This window comes from Cornus florida, unplaced genomic scaffold, assembly GCF_030987335.1.
Source record: "Cornus florida cultivar Cherokee Brave unplaced genomic scaffold, ASM3098733v1 CherokeeBrave_3.0.0_Hap2_Chr05, whole genome shotgun sequence".
In the NCBI taxonomy this organism is placed as follows: Eukaryota; Viridiplantae; Streptophyta; class Magnoliopsida; order Cornales; family Cornaceae; genus Cornus; species Cornus florida.
Window position 1 is genome coordinate 38,079,094 of NW_026775575.1, and position 21,411 is coordinate 38,100,504.

The 21,411-nt window shown below is 32.5% G+C and overlaps 1 long non-coding RNA gene across 4 annotated transcripts; it reads left to right on the forward strand.

The window, feature by feature from the left end:
* Positions 1–13,253: 13,253 nt before the first annotated feature.
* Positions 13,254–20,153, forward strand: LOC132306300 (uncharacterized). 4 transcript variants are annotated; one of them, XR_009481914.1, is made up of 5 exons: positions 13,254–13,406; positions 13,559–13,643; positions 13,806–13,963; positions 15,120–16,595; positions 18,446–18,755. It is a non-coding gene; the product is annotated as an uncharacterized LOC132306300 (long non-coding RNA). The 4 variants fall into 4 exon arrangements; XR_009481916.1 differs by lacking the exon at positions 13,254–13,406 and adding an exon at positions 19,489–20,153 and having other exon boundaries at positions 13,421–13,643; positions 18,446–18,498; XR_009481913.1 differs by lacking the exon at positions 13,254–13,406 and having other exon boundaries at positions 13,421–13,643.
* Positions 20,154–21,411: the final 1,258 nt, after the last annotated feature.

Consider the following 21,411-nt stretch of genomic DNA (forward strand, 5'->3'; position numbering starts at 1 on the left):
CTTTTTCCAATATTTCATGAAACTGCGAGCGAATGACATCCTCCCGTTCCCAAGTAAATTCAGCCTCATTGTGATGACTCCACTGAACACGCACCAAAGGAATAACCTTATTAAGAAGGATTTGATCCCGTCGGTCGACAATACGACACGGTGGCTCCAAATAAGTTGCATCTGACTACAACTCAATCTCTCCAAACATCGATATACGGATACCGATCCTTATCTCGTAGAAATTTTCGCAACATGGAAAAATGAAACACGTTATGCACGCGATCCAAATTATCTGGAAGTGCCAACCGATAAGCAATAGCTCCAACTCGATCCGTAATCATGAATGGACCGACAAATCACGGAGATAACTTCCCTTTTTTCCCAAAGTGCACTACACCCTTTATAAGAGACACTTTGAGTAAAACCTGATCCCCAACCTGAAACTACAAAGCACATGTGCGACGATCCGCATAACTCTTCTGCCTACTCTGGGCTAAACGCATGCGATCCCTAATAAGAGCAATCTTCTCAAAAGTATCCTTAATGAACTCAGGACCCAAGAATCTACTCTCGTCAACCTCCATCTAGCAAACAGGTGATCGTACTGATGTTTGTCTATTTATGTTAACAGTATGGTTAACACTAGAGGAGGACATAACATGAACAGTGGTCAGAGGAGAGCGGCACGTAGGCAGCAAGAACGCCTGCGGCGTCAGCAAATGGAGGAAAAGCAGCAAATGCCTAGGTTTTAGGATGGTGATGGTCAGTTCCAAGAGGAGCAGGAGGAAGGTTATCAGACTCAGGATCCGGTCAGAGATCCAGAGTATCCTCCTCATATCAATGACCTCATTGCTCGGGCTATAAATGCAGGGGTAACAGTTGCACTCCGAAATTAGCCACAGGTTGAGCAAACACCTGTAATAGCTCCAGTGGTTAAGACTGATACTTGGGAAAAGGCTAGCAAATGCCTTTTGTTGATTATTTTGGCCATACTTGCTCCTATGTGTTATAATTTTATCTCACTCTTTCTAACTTCTCATTCTCTAATCCCTATTTAATCATCTCTAAACTTAAAAGGCATATGATTTAGATGATTACTCCTTCAACGTATTATATATATATATATATATATATATATATATATATATATATATATATTGATAAGAAAAATGAGATGTGTTGGTATCATATGATATATTGTGCACATATCTTTGGGAAACCCATGAACTTTAAATGTTGCATCTTATCATTTTCATTAGTGAATTAAGGGTTTTTAAGTACGACTTACTTTATGTTATATCTTAAGCATACTTTACCAATCATTGCTTTATTGTTCCACTCATTACATAATCATTGAATGATATATGATGTGTGATACCCCTCGATTCTAGAGCCACAGGTGATCAAGTCCGAGCACAGATCCGAGGGATATCAGACAATCAATATGTAAACAAGCAGAAATTAAAAACTGAATTTAAGGATAAATTAATAATACGCTGAAAGAAATCTAAATAAGAATCCTCAAACTTGAAATAATAAATTAAGTATAATTTAAAACCGTACAACTCGGGAATCCACCTAGTGGACCCCTAATCCCAAATCCTTGAATAAATTTACAGAATTAAAATCCAACTAACAATAGAAAGGAAATCCTATGTAATCGAAAGAGTGAGTGTTTGTATCTGCATCAACACGATCACGCTCTAAGCCTGGTACTGTTAACCACCTGAAAAAATAATAAAGTGGGTCAGGCCCACATGCAAGTCCTGATCTACTACGATCCAAACAGGAATCCGATACGTAGATACATCTTAGATAGACTCAACAATATCTAGAGTAGTCCATATATGTATATATATTACACACTATAGGACGCTCACTAGTCCAATATATATGTCTCAGCCTGAGTAGAGATACCATGCAAATCGCACGTAATGTGGTCATGTGTATCTAGACCTACCAGGGAACATAACCACTGTCCAGTTATCCATCCTAGACGATATACGCACCCTAACCATGGTCCTGAGACTCAAGCTCATACCATGGCACTATAACATAAATATATAAAGTCCGTTCAAGGTGTGTCATTCAAAAAATTTATTGACCTGACACATAGTTATAAGTAGGACTTAACTTTTGTAGTTAATCCATCTTATTTCAGAGTAGGTAGGTCTTAGTGTTTGAACTAAGCCATCCCTAATATGCCACCGTCCCATACCGGTGCATATACATCCATATAAGTAGGGTTTAACTTTTATAGTTAATCCAACTTATTCCAAAATAGGTAGGAGTTAGTATTTTAACTAATCTGTCCCTAGTATGCCACCGTCCCATACCGGTGCATACAATCCTCCCAAGAGCACAGTTTATAAAATAACATTATGCATTTAACAACCATTCTCCAAAATATGCATCAATATAATTTAACACATATATATGAATATTAGGCATTCACTATAGGGCCTAAAAATAACCTTCCAATAATATAAACTGCTAAAATAATATAAGCATTTACATTCTCCAACTTGCCTATAAATTGATGCAGTTAAATAACAAACATATATCAATTTTTAATCCAAACCAAGCATAGATAATTTCAGGTAAATCTCTACACTTATAACTCCACCTAAATATGATTTACAGTATTAAGTCATAAATAAAACAATCTCCAAGTACAGTAAATAGGTTTCTTAACCACAACAGTGCACCACCAACAGGTTTTCCCCCAAATTCAACTTACTCTATTCCTTAGTCCAATTATGAATTGATGTTTCCCTATTGTTTAATACAATTGGAGTACCAATTAAATCTATACTAAGTATAGTTGATTTAATTAATTCACCATACTTATAACACTATGGAAAACATGATTATATCTATAATTAAATCATATTTAAAAGCCTTGATAAGTTCCAGTATATAAACCTAGCAAAAAGAATTGCAATACTGCAAGGTTTCTTAAACTGAATGCTACTCCATCTCCTAATACCATACTGTACCAATGTTTTCCAATAGTTTTATAAGTTCCTAGTAATTAATTACATCCAAGAAAATCAATTAAACCATTTAAGAAAAGTTTGTACAACCCAAAATAGTCCCTAAAACTCGTTCCTGTGCGTTTTAAGAAAGAACAGGCTCTCAAAATTGGGAGCCTGCTCTACTTTTCATCTAGAGCCGGCTCTAAGCTCTTAGAGCCGGCTCCAAGAACACCAAGAGCCAGCTCCCCCCTTTGGGAGCCGTCTCTAAGAGGTTTGGGAGCCCTCTCTCCCTCCTCTTAGCAGCCTCTGTTCGTTTCATCTTCCTCCTCTCCGATTCTGATGATCACCAGTCCTCTGTAGTAGTTTTTAATACATGTTTTAAAGTCCACCTAGATTCCATATTGGTCACAGAACAAGAACATACAACCAAAACTTGAATTTAAACACACGTTGTTATACAACAGCAGTAAGGTTTCAAGTTAACATTGTAAAGCAAACTAAGAACAAATTTATTTCATGAATTTAAATACAAATTAAACATGCATAAGAGATGTAATTAAGACTTAATTTAATCCCTGGAGGCTATCTAAGCATGCACAGAACATAAATTCCTGGGAAAGAGAAGATCAGAAACTTGCCTTTGAAACTCAAACTTGCAAAGCTAATCCCACGTCTCTGAGTGTTAAACCACCCCTGCTGCTCCTATTGTAGTCTAGTAACACACACCAAACTTCCCTCCGTGATTCTGTTTTGTGAACCACTCAACCTCCTACTCCGGTTCTCCCTGTATCTCTCTGGTTTTCACTACCAATTTAGGGTTCTGTTTGTGGTTTACAGAACGTAGTTTATTTTGTTCTTCAAACCCTAAACCATATCTTGCTTTATATTTATAGGTGTATATGAATACCCTAGTCCACGAATAATCAGAGACTAAGCCCTAATCCCCATCCTAATCGGCCCATGAACTATCTCAGTTCTAATCTACAGCGGCTCACCTATACGTGAATTATAAGCCAAAAATTATAACTGTAACCCTAAGTTACCATACAGAAAATAAATACACATTACATTAACTAAATAAAATAATTAAATAAGTATAGTAATTAAACAGGTAATGAATCCAAGTTACATATTACTAAGGCAATTAATTTAAATAAATTCAGATAATATAATTAAAACAATCATAATTAACATGTAAATTAAATACACACAAATATTAATTAAATTAATTAGGCAAACACAATTAATCACTAAAAAAAAAACAAAACAACAAGTCACATAATTAAATACAAATGAAATCAAAAATCAAAATCTAAAATTTAAATTCCCATTTTATCCTTTTGAAAACTAGGGGTATTACATGATGTAAATGAAAGCATGTTGATAGGGGAAAATTATTGATAATCTCTTGTGGAGGAATATTACATGTTTTGCTAAGCTTCATTGACTTTCTTAAAATTAATAAGCATGCTACAAAATGACTTTTTGATCATTATATTCATTTTAATGGGTTTTAATGTGTTTGAAGTTATTTCCCTTCTTCTTGAAAATATCAAATGGGAAAATAATATTAAAATTTAAGTTCTCTTAAGTTCCTAGATTTGCCTTTGAGAGATTGTTTGCCTTTTTGGTTTATTCTAGTTTATACTTTATGTGTGGTTTATGTCTTAGTATGCATACTTTTGTATATGACATGAATCTTAATGACACGTTGAACTATGAGTCTTTCATGAAATTGGCTTCGTATGATATAATTGCTTAAGTATTTCATTCCAAAGCATATTATAGGCATTAATACTTTTAATGCCAATTCTTGACTTCGTTATGACAATTCACTATGATAAATAATCAAATGCTAAAAGAAGAAGTCTTGACCTCTGTGATATCCCTCGTATCCGAGACATGGGTTGATCAGGCCCAGGCCAAACTCGAGAGAATATTAGACAATTAATATTTAAAATGAACACGGAATACAACTGAATTAAAAATAAATATTAAATAGCTGAAGGAAAAAGATCTCTAAATAAAAACCTCAGATAATAAATATTAATAAAATCCAAATCCTTTCCAAAACCTCTAATAGTTTTAACAACTCAGGAATCCATCCATAGGACCCCTAATATCAAAATCCAAACTAAAATATAAATAGCTAAAAGGCATCCAAAACTAAACCATCAAAAGAAGTCCTACGTCGTCGGAAGAGTGAGTAGTAATCTCTACTCAGCACGATCAGATCTAAGTCTGGAACTGACGAGTACCTGAGAAATAGACATCAACTAAACTTCCCAATTACAGCTCCTAAATACATCTATAGCGTCGAAAAACAAGCCCGGAATCAACCAAACCGTCAAAAATACAAGAGAAGGGGAAGGAGCCGCCTCCCCCACAAGGGGAGCCACCTCCCCCTTGAGTGGAGCCAGCTCCACACCATGTGGAGCGACCTCCACACTTGATGGAGCCGGCTTCCCCTTGTGGGGAACCGCTTCTTTGCCCCGTTTTTCCTAATCTGCTTGTTTCCTCCCACTGTGTCATCTCCGGCGACGTCTTGTTTATTCATCCTAAATTGCTAAGGCTGTTACTGGTTAAAATTATGTTCCAGTATAATCCAGAAATAGTTTACTGCTTTAGTCATTCACCGACCTCAATTGAAACAAGAATTATGCAACAAAAAGTTAAAACGAGCAGTTTACCATTCAAGAACACGTACTATTCTAAGTAAATCAACTATGCGAACCAGAGTAATATTAAGGTTTCCCAGAGTGTTATAAACTAATTCAACTCTTTATACATCAGCTTACATGACTTAGGCCCACGAACAAGTTCTATCCTACTACAATCTAAACAGAGACTCGATACGCATATATAGTCTAACCAACTCAACAATATCTACGTAATCCGTATAAATTTATATTTCCACACTATAGGTCTCTCACTAGACTATGCAGGGGGTCTCAACTTGAATAGAAGGCAACATACAAAGCGCACCTGAGTGGGCATGAGTACCTAAGCCTAACAGGGAATACCTCAACCTATCATATCCAGTTACGCATCCTACTGCATATACGCTCCCTAGCCAACGATTCTGAGACTCAAGCTCATATCTCGGTATCATAAAAAAATATATTTAAAGTCCATCCTATCCATCCAAGGTAAGTCCAATTAGTCATTCAGCTTATACAGCTTCTTTGACTTGACATAAATAGCAAGTAATCCAATTAGTCATTCAGCTTGCGCAGCTTCTTTGACTCAATTATAAGTAGGATTTTATTGATATAATCCGTTCCTTTATTTCGATATAGGTAGGACTCAACACTTTAAGCTAATCCAAACCTAGACATGCCACCATCCCATACCGGTGCATGTAATCCAATATCAGCAGTTGACAACACAAGTAATAAATGTAATTATCAACTATTTCATATATCCAACAATCGATAGTAAAACATTAAATATAAACATCAATTGTTCCATATTAAGTATACTCAAACTTTGTAATTTAACAGGCCTATTTAATACTACTCCGCACAGTCCCATAATTGATATTACAAATCATACATGTAACCCTCAATTAAATCCAAGTAAGCATAATAAAGTATATAAATTTACATGCTTACCTTATAACACTGCATTGTTATTCAGGAATTGATAATACAGTTAACGTATGTATATATCATTTATCCATTATAGGCATATAATCATTCTGTATTCTAACATGCTTATAATTCACCACAGAAACATGAATAAACAATAACTCCATTCACAGATAAATTGCTACACATAACGTTGTGCAATTCAAATCCTAAATCTCCAAGAACAGTCTACCAATTTACTCAAAAATTATATATTGTTCCAACAATCAACATTAATTGGTTTATTATGCATTAACAAGCCCTCTGAAGATTTAATTTGATCTTAGACATCAACTAAACTTCCCAATTACAGCTCCTAAATACATCTGTAGCGTCGAAAAACAAGCCCGGAATCAACCAAACCGTCAAAAATACAAGAGAAGGGGAAGGAGCCGCCTCCCCCACAAGGGGAGCCACCTCCCCCTTGAGTGGAGCCAGCTCCACACCATGTGGAGCGACCTCCACACTTGATGGAGCCGGCTTCCCCTTGTGGGGAACCGCTTCTTTGCCCCGTTTTTCCTAATCTGCTTGTTTCCTCCCACTGTGTCATCTCCGGCGACGTCCTGTTTATTCATCCTAAATTGCTAAGGCTGTTACTGGTTAAAATTATGTTCCAGTATAATCCAGAAATAGTTTACTGCTTTAGTCATTCACCGACCTCAATTGAAACAAGAATTATGCAACAAAAAGTTAAAACGAGCAGTTTACCATTCAAGAACACGTACTATTCTAAGTAAATCAACTATGCGAACTAGAGTAATATTAAGGTTTCCCAGAGTGTTATAAACTAATTCAACTCTTTATACATCAGCTTACATGACTTAGATTATAAATTTCATAGGGAAGAGTATAAAATGAACAGTACACAACTCACAACTACGTTCAATTTCAAAACATCAAAGACATGAAAACCATTTTAATTTTAATTCTTATTTATTCATGTAGTTGCATTAGACATGCAAAGAACACGAGCCAAAGGAATAGAGTTAGGATTATAACTTGCCTTTAGCCTTACACCATCGTCTTCCTAAGTTCTCCGGTGACTACTACTAAAATCCAACCTCTGTTCTCTCTCTGCCTCCAATGTTGTGAATATGGTTCTAAAACCCTAGCTAGACGTACAGTACATATTTATAGACAACAATACCTAACTCCAATTAAATCCTAAACCTAAACATAATCGGCCCATAAACAAAACCTATTTTATACACGCTATGTCTACTACCAATTTAATAAAACAAAATTAATTAACTAAAACTTTTAATTCACCAAATAACATAATCTATTCAACAGTTAAATCACTAAGTAAAATAAAACAGTTAAATAATCATTTAAATACACGATTAAACAGGTAAAACAAATCAACTAATAAAATAATTAAATAATTAAGCAAATACGCAATTACTCACACAAAAATAAAATAAATCAATAACTAAAATGCCGAGACTATCCTTTTAAAATTAGGGGTATTACAACCTCCCACCTTTTTGAGAAGCCAAAAGGGGGAGAGAAATGTGACATGTTAAATGATCTAAAATGCATATTTATGTCTAAAATGATTTATGATATATCAAGCATGCCATTTTATGATATTATGTTTATTATATTCACTTTGATAGGGGGAGCATTTTTCAAATGTTACTCTGTATGCTTACGAACACGTCAATGTTTTGTCATCATAAAAAAGGGGGAGATTGTTGACCATAAGGGTTCATCTAAGGACAATATATGTGTTTTGATGATAACAAACCATTAATGGTGTTTAAGGACTAATGTTTACATTGAGTGTTATAGATTATTTACATTCAAAGAAGAACCTCAATGAAGTTCATAAATTTCATTCCAAGTATTTCATTACTCAAGATCACATCAAGGAAAAAAATAGATACAAAGAAGACTTAAAGTTGCAAGGAAATATAGCATGAACTACAACGAGCAAGAAAACAACTCTAAGAAAGGAAGAAAGCAAGACTACCTCAAAGCCTACACGATCATAGACAAAGCATAAAGAAAGGGATAAATAGATTGGTGAGTGTTTAGGATTCATTGTCAAGGTATTTATAAATCCAATTGAAACTCATCTCTATAGGACCATAAATATAATTCATCATTCATATGTTCTTTTATCCATTAGTAATAGACTATACACGTTATTTATATATAATTGACATATGGAGTCTTTGCTAAGGAATGAGTTTGTTTAAGTTTGTTTAAGCCTTGAAAGAACTCATCACTTGGGCTATCAATACTAGGACCATGCACATTAATCTCATGATTTATGTTGGTCACTAGAAAGTAGAGTCTAAGGTTTAGAACTTAATTACTCATCAATAAAGCCTTGGTAAAGGACATTAGGACACAAATATGTGTCTCATGAAAAACTGTATTTTTTGCTAAGTATGAAAAATGGCTAAGTGTGAAAAATGAATTTTTACAATAATAATTATTTCAAAATAATTTTTCCCGATAATAACTCCTTACACTTCAAATAGTCTAAACTGATATTATAGGATTTTTTTCATTAATTCTACATGAGCCTACACGGAAGATTAGGTTTTACCAAAATTGTCGGGAACCCCAATTTGTACTAAAACTGATTTTCTACATTTTGATTTAGTTGGATTTCAATTTTCTTATATTTTTTATTAAATCCAAATGGGAGTCCTTATTTACATTGTAAACTTAAAATAAATGGACATATAAAAATAGTAAAGACATTATAGTACTACCAAGTAGTTTTCATTTTTTGGACAGCAACAATATTGTACATGAATAATAGTATACGTGAACAGTACTATATGAATAGTACTATACATGAATAGTATCGTATGTGAACAATACCCAAACGGAATACCGTATGTCATTGTATACCTCACCTCTTTGCAGATGTCATTGCATACCTCACTTCTCTGCAGATGTCATTGCTTACCTCACCTCTGTAAATGTCATTGCATACCTCACCTCTACCAACTATATTGACCTTCTCTCACTATAAATACGGGCTAAACTTTGAGAAATAAACATACACCATTTGAGAGACATCATATTATATTAGAGAGCTTTTGTTCTCACATCTTCTCTTCATCTCTCTTATTCACTCATATACAAACCTTGAGAGATTTAACTAGGGATTCAAAGGGCTTTTTCTCTAATTCAAAATTTCATAGAGATTTTGCTCTATTCTATACTTGAGAGATCTTATTGAGTTCATTAGAAATTTTGTTCTTCGCTTATATCATCTTCTTTCATTCATATCATTCGTAGAGTTTGAACTTCACTTATATTCATTAATACTCTAGTTGTGAGCTAAAATTTGTATATCTATCTTTGAGAGATTTCTTGTACTTCATTGTTCTTGTTACTATTTATTGTAAGGGTTGGTTTGATCCACCGGGTTGGTGTGACCCAAAGGAAGCCTAGGAGAAGGGTGTTCTCCTAGCAAGGAAGAGAAGCAAGGAGTTGCTTCATTAAAGGTTTGCTCTCCACCCGTAAGGACAAGTCATAGTAGATTGGGAAGTTTCAAGAGGGGTCTTAAGCTGAGGAGTAGGAGTTTCTGAACCTCGTTAAAATCGCCGAGTCATTGTTTGCAATTTCTCTTCCCTTATCTCTTTTACAATTATGCTATAAATTGTTTACTTTCATATCTTGATTATTGCATAATTGATTAAATTTTTTATTAGAAATTGTAAATCGATTAATTGTGAAAATTTGCAATTGACTCTATTCACCGCTCCTCTAAGTCAATTCTTAGGGAACAATATCTATTTTTATATATTAATTTAGTAGAAATGTAATTCGAAGACTTTTTAACTAACCATAGTGACTTAAAATTCATTAATGTAAAGTCTTTTGTTAAATGCTTTTAAAAAAAATTAATGAAACATACTATTAAAAATTCATCTTTATCTAGAAAGTCAGGTATGGGTATAGTCTAGGCAGTTTAAGCAAGATCAAGAAAAATTCAAGATTGCGATAATCAATTTCTGATTCACTTACACTCCAATTAACCGTGGACCGGCAATCTCGACCAGGTGACCCACAAAATAACAAATTATTTAAGAAGGATTTTGCTTTTTTTTTTTTTTTTTTTTTTTGGAAAGTATGCTTGTTCAATGGATCAAAGGATGCATATAAAAGACGAATTATTATCCCATCTACAGCAGTGACGGCATCACTACTAGTATTCTATCTATATCTCTGTTAATTTGAGAGTTCCTTTATGAACCTTTTTTTAAAGTGAGGGTAAATGTTTTGAGTGAGGGGTCATTTTTGGCGAGCTTGTATTGTTTCTTGAAGTTTATAGGGCATATCTATTATTATTATGGGTTCAAATTTTTTTAATTAAGTTGTTTTTCAGTCAAATTAATTATTTATATTTTTTCTAAATTTGTTTAATTTTTTATTATTCATAGGAATTTTTTTATTTAATGGAATTGCTGATGAATGTTAAAGTTGTTTTGAAACTAGTTAATGGGTAATTTATGTTAAAAGGTTGAGCCCCTCCTCATTCAATTTTCTGGCCGGAAAGGACCCACACACACACACACACACGCATGTATAATGAGACATGAGTTGTTAGTTTATGAAATTCTTAAATTTAAATTTTAATTAATTCGTCCTAACTGCTCGAAGCTTTTTGTTGAATATACTTTCTAATGCTGGCGTACAAAAATACGAATCAGGATATTTTGAAGTTGGTAGTTACAAATGATATGTTAATCAAGTCTTCTAGCAATTATTGTGTTGCATTCAATTTGAATAACAACTTATTGGAGTCTCGCTTAATCAAATTAAATTGGTTTCCAAGATCCATTATAATAAATATTTCAGTATTGGTGGAAGGATCAAACTATATTATCATTTGTTCAATTTAAATTAACACTTACAAGTATATATATGTTCAAACTAATTTTAATTGGTTTGATTTTTCTTTTTCTTTTTTTATTTTCATTCCCTGAAAACAATTTTATCCTTTTCCTTACATCAGAAGATTAGTACTCTCCCATAAATTTGAGGATCAATATCTCTCTATCTCTTGAGATGAGTGAATTAAAAACCTATTCTAAAATTAAGAGATGGTTTTATATAAACTCGTTTGAAAAAAACAAGGTGTACATAGTATGCAAGTTACTCATAAACGACCAAGTACATGACAAACATTTGGAAAAATCAAGTAATAATTCTTGTCATCACTTATCTAACTTTAATTTAAGACTTTTCTTCTCCCTTTCATTAGATATATAATTATTTGTATTTTCTTCTGCAGTTCACAAATGGTTCGGCTATGGCGATAGTTTGGAGTTTTTAAATTTTGTGACGCTAGATAATTTAATGATCTATCAAACAATTACTTAGTGGATGATATTTTCATTGTCGAAGTAAAATTTTGGCTTATACGTGAAGGGAAGAGTTTCTTATAACATTAAAGGCTACTTAATGGATGATACTTTTGTTAATTGCATAAGGCAAAGAGTTTGTTGTAAATAATAATATTTAGTGTGAATTTATAATTTAAATTCCAACTTTGCTATTTATACATGGTTTACATTTTTATATACTAATTTATTCTATTGAGAAGAGGGTATTATAGTTATTTTAAGTCTCGAGGGAAGTATTGGCACCAAATCGATAGTATATGAGACATGGACTTTTTTTGCATTATATCGATAGTAGATGGGAGTTTTTTTATACTTAACCCATATATTTACATTGAAATAACCACTAATATATTTACATCATAGATTACATCATCAATAACAATTACCTGCTTGGTGAGCAAGTTTGTTATCTTAGCTTAGCATCGTACTCCAAAAGATATAAGAAGGAAGCAAAAAATTACCTACATAACCCTCAAAATTATGAAAAGACATTCTTGACACATATTATGTCTTTTTTTCATGGACCAAAATTGCCTTTTTCAAATATTAGTTATATTATATAATTAGATATTAAATTATATAATTAGACAGTTAAAAGAATATTTAATTTAAATACTAATTAAATTTAATTGAAGTCTTTGGTCTCTTCCCATATTATCATAGCGGCACAATGGTGTGGCACTTTTCACAAAAAATTGTAACATAGTAACTTATACCAACAATCGTCTCACATTTTTTGTTTTTCACGTCATGCTCTTTGTATTTATCTTTATTTAACTTTCTCTAGTAAATTTGTGACATAAATTCATTTAAACTTTCTGTTGATTAGCACGTGGGACCTCCTTCAAACTAACTATAACAGATTGTGTGGATTCTTCCAAAATTATAACATGTGAGCCATGTTAGGTTGATAGGTGAGTTGTCTACTCAAACTCAAGCTATCTCAAACATAAACGAGTGAAGTAAAAAGTCTCTTATGAGAGTTTGATTTGATTTTAATTTGAAATCAAAACACCCTTATTCTTTTATTACTGTTATTATTTAATTGAGTTAGAATCAATTTTTAGGTGCATTTCATAAAACAAGCTTAACATGAACAAATTCAAACTTAACTCGTCATAATCGTGAGTATGAAAGAATATTCAGTTTAAGGGTTTAGAATTTACAGATTGGATAAGTTTTTAGAAAATTTAGAGAAGGTTAGGCCCTGCTTGGAATGGATTTATGAAAACTATTTTCTGTTTTTATAGTATCAAAATTTTGAAAACTGCAAAAAAGGTCTGCTTGGATCTGTTTTATAAAAACAGTTTTATGAAAACTGAGATAACAGAGTTGAGGTTTTCAGAGAACAACAATTTGTTGTTTTCAGAGTTTTGGGAACACTGAGATGCAAAATTGAAAACACGGAGAACTGAACGGGCTACTTAAAAGTACGGACAAAACTGCGTAAAACTCTCGCTCGTTTATAACATCGTCCACATATATCTCTACGCAACCTCTACAGCTCTCTCTTTCTTTAACAATAACAACAGTTTTCTCACATCAAATTTCCAATCCTCATATCTTGGTCATCTTTTTCCAGATTCTCCTCCTCTTTGAAGAGCCATCTCTCAGATTTCTTCAAGCCAGATCTGCACTTCTTTCCTCACAATCGTCTCTCTGTTCAGGTAGAACTCTCTAACCCTCAAATTTCTTTAATCCATACAAGATCTGCGATTTTTCTCACAATCGTTTATGATCTTATCAATTGTTAGAATTTTTTTCGATTTCTTTCACAATCGTTTTCTCTCTCTCTTCAATCCGTGCTGGGAATCTCATGGCTGCTTCAGTCGCAGGATCGGCCGCCGTCGCCTTCAAATCTGCTGGAGTTGCAGAGAAATCTGCACTTTCCGGCAATGCTCTTTCATTTCCGGACGCGCTGGGTCGATTAAGCTCCCAAATCGCATCAACTTGGATTGCAGATCGAGGAGATCGTTTTCTTCCCCCGGTATAACTTCTGTTTCCTTTTTTAAGCTTTTGATGCTCACACGATCACATCTAAATTTGTGACCTGTTTATGTATATTTATATGAATGTGCATGTTTACAAATGTGAAAAGCATGAACAATTTGAGTTGGATATTCCATGGAATTTAAATCTGTTCTTTGTGCTTTCCACACAGTTTTAATATCTTTAGAAATTAATTTCTATCATCTGATCTGGGTATAGTCTCTTTTTATTTTTTTGATGATGATTTTGAGTGCTTGTTAGATCCTCTCTGTTACTTCCAGTTGTTGTGCTGCGTCAAAGCAAAGAAACAGAACCCCACAAAATATTTTATTAATGTTTCACCAAAAAGAACTGACATGTTACCATTGGTAGACTAATGTTGAATCTGAAAAAAAAAATAAAAAATAAATAAATAAAGACAAAGTACAATTAAGAGTATGTTGCCCTGAATGTGAATGTTCTTCCAATTGAAGGGATGGAATTATCATAATAACACAAACAAGGGGCTATATACCGGCATCTAAACTATGGGTTGAGGCAGCATAAGTTTTTTTTTTTTTATCCAAGTAAAGACTTGGAATTCTCAGAGGTCCCTGTCATTGGACTCATTGAACCTACAGTAAGAAGGTCTTTGTGCTGCAAACCTCATTAATCTCACGTGAATCCAATCCTTTAATATTAATCCTCAACCAAATAAGGACACAAGATTATTTCGTAATTGTCCTCCACCAAGAACAGGCAGTGGATTACTTTACTTCAATGTCCATATTTAAAACAAACCTAATACTTATTTAAAAAAAAAAAAAAAAAAAAAAAAAAAAAAAACCTAAATGCTCATCCTGGCTGCGGAGAGCTATAACACAAAAGGATTTCTTCTTTGACATTGCAATTTCTGTTACTTTGTGAAAGGACCGTGAATCATATAATACAAAGTTACTAACAGATTATTTTATTTAAAGATTCTACTCTATCACTTGTATTTTAACTGAATAAAGATATACTCAAGAGGGTGTCATTAGCTTCTAAGTTATATTGACTCCTTTCATTGCTGAAAAAGGGTTTACAAAAAACAATTTTATATTTTGGGAGTTAAAAAAAAAACTGTTCTTCAATTTTTTAGTTTAATTATAGCACATCAACTTTGTTTTGTCTAGGTTCTTGGAAAATCAAGATGGGCATAGATTGGAGTGACACATCGTCTTCATCGTCTAGTGATTCAGATAAAGATTTTGATGACCTTGTAGATTGCATGTATTTGAATTTGATACAGGAGAATGAAGATTCATTTAAATCTAAGGTACCAAAGAGAACTTCAAGGTTAACAGGTCATGAGTATGTTCAGGAATTGTTGAATGACCATGCTGGTGGATGTTTTGATTTATTACGAATGGATAGAGAAGTCTTTCTGAAATTATGTCGAATATTGAGAGAACATAAATTGTTGGAAGACACACATCCAATTTCAATCGAGAAGTCAGTGGCAATGTTTCTGTTCATTATAGGACATAATATTCGTCATGCAGTGGTAGCTGAACGATTTCAACATTCTGGCGAAACAGTTTCTAGACATTTTAAGTAGGTATTGAGAGCAATATGTCGCCTTGGGAAATTCCTCATACGTCCACCACAAAGCAATGATGTGCCTTCTCATATACTTCATAATCCTAAATACTATCCTTGGTTTAAGAACTGCATTGAAGCAATTGATGGAACACATATAAGTTCTTTTGCACCTGCCAGCAAACAAACTCCTTATAGAGGAAGAAAGTCTATAATGATACAAAATGTTATGTGTGTTTGCTCATTTGATATGCTATTTACTTTCGTTTACGCGGGTTGGGAGGGAACGGCAAATGACTCAAGAGTTTTTATTGATGCAATTACTAGAGCTGTTGCACGATTCCCGATACCACCTGATGGTATCACTACAACAAATTTGGGTTATTGCCATGAAATTTTTTGCACTGGTGTTAATTGATAAATCAATTAAAAGGGCTACTCCATATTTTATTTTGATTATAATGTAGAGTCAAAGATGCTTCAGTGTTGATCATATAGAAAAATTATTTAAGAGTCCGTAATTCGAACAAGCAAATGAGATAGAGTATGGACTACACCAGGCCTCTATTTCATTGGGCTGTTCGGAATTCAGACTCCGTATATATTTAAGTAAATATTAGGGGCTCTTTGGTATTTAGGATAATGAATTTCTTGTACGAATTGGGTTTGTCTATTGCTGAGGGCTTTCTTGGTTCGGTGTCTCTTCTCATTTAACTGAAAAAGTAACAGTAAAAAAAATTATTTAGTAAATAATTTTTTAACAACAAAGGTTTTTTTTTTATTTTAAAAAAGCCTTTATATTTCTCTGAGAGATCTTAAAACCTGTTTTATTTTATTTATTCTTTGTTGTTGAGTGAACCAAACAAATTCTTACTTTCTTAATTATCTCAATTCTCAGAAGTACTAAAATTATTATTGCTTGTTATTGAGTGGATGTTACTTATCGGGAATACTAGTGTGACATGAATTCTACAGATCATAACCTGTGATGTCGAACAAGTTGCCCATGATTATAGAGAGCGGTTTCACCATCAGAAAAAGGCCAAATGGGCAGGGTGACAATTTTTGAGGTACTTTCGACTAGCCTGTTTTGACTCTAAAAGATCCCTTTCCGATTGAAAATGAGTCAACCTGCAAAAGCTGCTGATGTACTCTACTTTTTGGTCAACTTCCATTGTTTAGGCTGCCTAGAAATCGTGTTTTCTGATTTTGAATATTTCAAAAAAAAATTCTAGAAGTCTAAATGGTTCTATCTTTTTATTTTTGATATTTAGTAGTTTCTAGTGGTTATGCTTTTTATCTTCTTTTTTTCATAATTCTTAGAGATGTTAAGTTTCCTAATTCCGTGAGGTTTTCTTTATTATAAATACATGCACTACAAAAGCTGTTTATTCATTGATTAATAATATTTTCAAAATTCTTTTTGTCTATACTTTATGGATTAAATGTTGTTTGTTGTTTATTTATTAATGTTCATAACTTCTGCTTTTTCAACCTCTACTATTGATCCTTGTCTCAAATGGTATATAAACTAATTGTGAATATTCGTTAACAAGACGAATAATTCAATCAAACCTCTAATAAATTATGTCTCTCACATGTTTAATTTCAAAGACACGTTAGCTAAAGAATGAATGATCTATTTGAAGAATTTAGGGATAGAAAAGGATAAAGTGTTAGAGAATTATCGAAGTGCTAGAAATTATTTCAAAATAGCTTAACTAATATTCGGATTGTTGGAATAATAGTTTTATTGATATAGACCTAGTTTATAACATTAGCTTAAACTATTTATTCATATGGTTAGGATCAACACATTACTTGTGGATTCCAATCCGATTCGGAAGCCTACTAGGTGCCATTTCTTTTCAGTGAGCTAAAGATGAGCAGTGCTGGGTTGTGGTGAAGAGAGCATGGGCTACTGGTGTGCAGGGTTCTAATTTGTTTAGAGATACAAGGGGATATGAAAAGTCATAATATATAAGTCTGTTATAGAAAGGGTCTCAGCAAGATTTTAGGCCATGCTGTGATTCCAAAGGATGTGAACACAATGACTTTTCCAAGGTGTTAGTTATGCAAACAATACATACCAGATTCAACCTTCCTGTGCTATCAATACTCAGAAATATTCACAATAGTACTAAGGTTTTTATCCTTTTTTGAGCAGATTTTTCTTATCATTATCAAATGAAAATGGTGACTAACAGGCAAATTCAATATTTTCTTGGGTGCTAAGGTTTTATCCTTTTTAAGCAGGTTTATTTATTTATTTTCATTACATGAAATTTTAGTGACATTTTTTTTTTTTTTTTTTTTTTCTTCTAAATCGCAATTATAGGTATCCATGTCAGAATTGATCTTGTGTATGGGTTTACAGAATGGTTAAACTCTTTTTGTTTGGTGGTATGCTCTTCTTCTTTGGTTAATTTTGATTGTCTACAAAATTAATTATTTAGCCAAAGTAGATTAAAAAAAGTTAACATTAAAAATTATGTAAAACTACCTAGTCTATTAAAAATGAAGTTAGTAACTTCTAGTTTGGTGTAATATATTGCCCAATAGTCTATAGTAAAAGTCTGGTTATGTGATTTGAGTTATTAAAACTCATGGTCTAATTCTCTACCTAATAGAAATTTCAAGTTAGTAAGTAGTGATAACCTTATAAAAAATTATTATCAATTTTGTTTCACAAAGTAGATATACTTAACTGATGTTGATTTTTCAAAGCTTAGCTTATTAGTGATAAATCTTAATAGTAGCATTTTGTCTTTTCTATTTTGTACTTTCTTGGATTGGTATTCTTATTTTCTATTTATACTTTTTCTTGGATTTTTTTTTTCTTTTTTTCTTTTTTTTTTTTTTTTTAAATTTTTATTTTTACATAGGCACTAATTGTATTTATTCATTGTTTGTTTTGTAGATTTTTGAATGGGCTCATGCTACAAGACTTCAAGCTCTTTTTGTTTAAGATGGGTAGGTCTTTGAACCCTTTGTTTAGGAATTTATAGCTCATTTTTGTCTAAGATCTTGAAACATTTTATTTAAGATACTAGCTTGTTTTGGTCCAAATTATTAGAGTTGAAATTGTTTTAGATGCGAATACTCATTTTTTACGCAATGGGCGTTATTATGTATGTTGTAAACAATACATTTTTTGGTTGGTGTAACTTATGTAATATCAAATATTTATTTGTTTGCATAATCGTGTTGATATGATAATTTTTTTTTAATATTATTTCTTTTGTTTATAATGTTACTAATTTACATGTTTACAACAAATTCTTATTGTGCCGTGATAAATATGTGGCTTATTTTTTGTATTTGTCACAATACATAATTTTTGTTATTAAATTAAATTTTATTTTATTAATAATAGAATAGCCACGGATAAATTCTGTGGCCTATTTTGGATAGTTGCCACGACATGTATTCGTGGGTAATTAAAATTATAGCCACGAATAAATTTTGTGGCCTATTTTGGGTATCTGCCACGACGTATATTCATGGGCAATTAAATTTATAGCCATGAATAAATTCTGTGGGAAAAGACCTATTCTACCACGATAAATATTTTCGTTGCAAAAGGATTGATTTAGCCACGATTAATTCCTATATTGGGATTGCTACTTGCCACGAAAGTATTATTATTTAGCCACGAAATAGCTTGTGGTAATAGAAGGTATTTTACCACGAGTTTAAATTTGTGGCAAAAGGTTCACATTTTGCCACGAAAATTTTTAGTCGTGGTTATTGGCATTCTGTGATGGAGCTACGCCCACGACTGAGCCACGAGCTATTTCTTGTGGCTAAAAGGGTTTCGCCATGAAATTTGAAAGTTTTTGCCACGAAGTGTCTTGTGGCTAGAACCCAAATTTGTTGTAGTGTATTATTATTACTTTTGTCTTTTTAATATTAATAATAGCATGCTACTAACCCTAATAAAATTTAAATAATTTTTTGCAGGGAAATACTATGTAGTTGATTCTGGTTACCCATGCACAAAAGGATTTCTGCCTCCGTATCGTGGTCAAAGATATCATCTACAAGATTATAGGGGCAACAATCGGCAACCTCGTGGTGCAAAAGAATTGTTTAACTATCGGCATTCATCGCTTCGCAATGTCATTGAACGTTGTTTTGGAGTACTAAAGGCTCGTTTTCCCATTTTAAAGCTTATGCCTTGCTATAAGTTGGTTAGACAACGACTCACAATAACTGCTTGTTGCACGATTCACAAATTCATTCGTCAAAATATAATAGATGATCGTTTTTTTATGGAGTATGGGGAAGAAGATGTTAATGTCACTGATGGGGGGAATGGTAACAGTAGTATGCTGGTGTACTGAATGCACTTAATTTATCTGACGATGGTGCAACACAAATGGGAGCCTTTAGAACTCATCTGACAAATCAAATGTGGGCATCATTCAGAGGCAATGGTTGATGAAGTTATTTTTATAATTCTCCAATGTTTTGCTTTGATTACCTATTTGTGTAATTCTCTAATATTTTGTTTTGGTTATGTATGACTATAATTAATGTTTGTACAACTAAAAGTGCATATGACACTTTGAAGTAATTAATGTAACTCTTTTATTGTATTTCAATTTAGTCAAATTTTAATTAAACTTGATATATTGTATTTGTGCAACTTTTTTTAAATATACTTGCTAAAATGAATTCACCTCCATCACTTATATATATATATATATATTAATAGTTAATATCATAAATTAAAGAAATAAAAGAGTGATGTACAATAATATTTTTATTTATTTTCTTAGTTCAGAAAACTATTTTAAAAAACTTTACAACCAAGTAGTTTTATGAGTTTTTGTTTTTCAGAAACTGTTTTGTAAATTCTCTTAACCAAGCAGGCTTGAGATCTGAAAAAACTGAAAATTTTTCTCTAAAAATTGTTCTCGAGAATTGTTCTTGAGAACTATTCTCTGAAATGCAATCCAAGCATGACCTTATTTTCAAAAATTTACTAATTTTAGGGTTTAGCCTTTGACGATTCATTTTATAGAAAATCATTAATTGTAATTGTATTTTAACATAGTTTTATTTTATGATGTATAGTTGTTGTTGATCTAGACTTTTTTATCTTTATATTTTGTTGCCTTGGGCTCCAAGTCTTTGCCTTCCGGTTGTGTGATTAATCAATAAAAAGAAAGGGGCTTGTGATTAACCAATAAAATAACACGTTCATGATTATTAGTATTATTAATTTTTTTTTTTCTTTTGTTCTTTTTGCATTGAACCAAGAAAGCTTACCTATCATGTTGAAAGACCTAGCATATTTTATGATATCTATTTTTATTTATTAATTTAGTAAAAATGTAATTCAAAACTTTTTTAACTTCAATAGTGACTTAAAATTCATTAATGTCATTACTTTTGTTAAATGATTTTAAAAATGTAACAAAAAATATTAAAAATTCAACTTTATCCATCCAATCGTGACTGCAAATCGTGCGCTGGCCTTCTGGTCAATAATGGTAGGGATTTGAGTCCTTGTCTTGGGCCGGCAAGTGACCACAAAATGACAAATTATTGGTTTAAAATCCATATTTAAGAAGGATTTTGCCTTTTTTTTTTTTTTTTTGTGGGAAAGTCTTATTTAAACTAGGATTAGTATTTAGAAACCAATGTTTAATTCTTATTTCGCAAGGACAATTTGACGTATGATCGAGTCTATAAATAGATACACATAGATACTAGTGATTAAAAGAGATTTGTTCAATTGATATGGAAGAAAGGATGGATATAAACCACAATTATCCCATCGACAACGGTAGTGACGACGACGACATGACTACTGGTATTCTGTCTCTATCTCTTTATATATTTGTTAATTTGGCGAACTTGTATTGTTTATTGAAG